At 53.0% G+C, this 1,841-nt stretch overlaps 1 long non-coding RNA gene across 1 annotated transcript; it reads left to right on the top strand.

The window, feature by feature from the left end:
* The first annotated feature begins 208 nt into the window (after positions 1-208).
* On the top strand, positions 209-1,530 carry LOC123329001. The gene is made up of 3 exons (XR_006544152.2): positions 209-321; positions 740-815; positions 1,395-1,530. It is a non-coding gene; the product is annotated as an uncharacterized LOC123329001 (long non-coding RNA).
* The last annotated feature ends 311 nt before the right edge of the window (positions 1,531-1,841 follow it).

The raw sequence follows: 1,841 nt of genomic DNA, 5'->3' as shown, positions 1-1,841 counted from the left end.
TCCACCCTGGGGCGAAACAAAGATTCTCTGGGCTGGAAGAATGAGGAAGAAAAAAGTTGAAAGGGAAGGAAAGAAAGCTGAGATGCTGTTGAGTTTCACCCAGCCAAGTCAGAAAGGAAGAGTAAGGAGTGACAGAAACCCCTGAGTTCCAGAGACGACTGTGCCCCTGGCCAAGCACCACGACCTGCAGCGCCCACCTCTTCTTCCGCCCGATTCCACCATGCCTGGCAGGGTGAGGAGTGGAAGAAGTGTCTGTGAAGTGTGTCTTCATGGGTGGGCTTGAGGCAGCTCAGAAGTCCTCCTTGAGTGTGGATCACACAGGTGATATGATTTCAGTGCTCCTAAGAGTGGTGGAGAGGGCAGAAATGGGGTGGGGTGGGGGAGAGGGAAGAAGGGGGGAGGGGAAGGGGAGGGAGGGGAGAAGGAGGGAGGGAAGGAGGGAGAAGGCAAGGGGGAGGGGAGAAGGGGAGGGGAAGGGGAGGAGAAAGGAAGGGGAGATGGGAAAGGAAGGGGAGAGGGGAAGGGAGGAGAAAGGGAGGGAGGGAGGGGGAGGGGAAGGAGGGAGGGGAAAGGAAGGGGGGGGGGAATGGGAAGGAAAGGGAGAGAGACAGAGAGAGAACCCTAAGAGGTTTCGGTATCAGAAGCAAAGGAGTCCCAAAAGAGACCCACAGGAGGAAGAAGGGCCTCTCAGCAGAGGCCAGAGATAAGACCCAGGCTAAGCCCGCCCTCCTGCTCCCAGACCCCCCATTTCAGCACCGCGTGCCTCCCAGAGAACAGATGCAGCCTTGAGGTGGAGGACCCTGACTGGACCAAGGGTAGGTTTTTACCACTGGCTGAATGGGGGCTCAGAATAGAAATGAAATTGTTACTGAATGCAAAAAAAGACATTAAAACACTATACACTCTTGCCTATCTCACTTTTTAATTTAGCCTCCTACTTAATACAAGAGGCTCTAGTGAAAAGTGACAACTGAAACCCTGGAGAATTCGAATAGACAAGGGTGCTCAGGAACCGTTCTGTCTTCAAGACACGGGTGAGGGTTGGACAGAAGAAAACAGGTTCTGGGAATCGCCTGGCATTCTGTTTGTAACTTGGGGTTCTCTGTCTTGGTCTCTGGCATGTCCCCGGGGGCCCGTGATGTGGAAGAGATGGCAGAGAAGTGGCTGTACACTCTGTCCCTTCAGCCTCACGCCAGCCCCTTACAAAACGATGTGAAAAGCCTGCAGAAATGGCCCCAAGCATGTCTCCGCAGGGTTACAAGCAGCACTGGCAGGGCTGGCAGGCTGTGGGGTCATCGGCTTCGTTTTCATTTGACAGCAGTGAAACAGGAAGCTCTGCTCAGGCACGCTGGCTTGCCTTGACCCTGCTCACGGGAGCCCTTCTCTGTGTGCAGGAGCAAGTTCACGGCGGGTCTTGGACAGGACAAGCATTACTATTCACCAGCAGCCCCAGGAACTCTCCCTGAGGCCCCCACTCCAGTCATTTCATAACCTGGCAAGAATCGTGTCACCTTCCGGGGTTTTCAGCACTGATGACACTCTTGTTTCCTCATGAAAAAGCCTGGGTCACCTGAGGACGCTTCTTGCATGGATCCAGCTGGCCTGCACCTTCCTGTCACCAATTCCCTGTGTTCCCTCCAGGGGCGCTGAGCATCGTTTTCACTGTGATGAATACACTGTAACTGAACTAGTTACGAGGATTAAAAAACAAGTCTTTGCAATCTGCTAAGTAACGCCTTGAGCCCTTGTCCTCTTTCAAAAAGGAAGACAGCAACTGATACCCCACCAGGTTTTAGCTGGGCTTACTGAAAAGCCGTATTTTTATTTTTATTTATTTTTTT

Source organism: Bubalus bubalis, chromosome 2 (assembly GCF_019923935.1).
Source record: "Bubalus bubalis isolate 160015118507 breed Murrah chromosome 2, NDDB_SH_1, whole genome shotgun sequence".
In the NCBI taxonomy this organism is placed as follows: Eukaryota; Metazoa; Chordata; class Mammalia; order Artiodactyla; family Bovidae; genus Bubalus; species Bubalus bubalis.
Note: the sequence above shows the minus strand (reverse complement) of the source record. Positions and strands in the feature narration are given on the sequence as shown.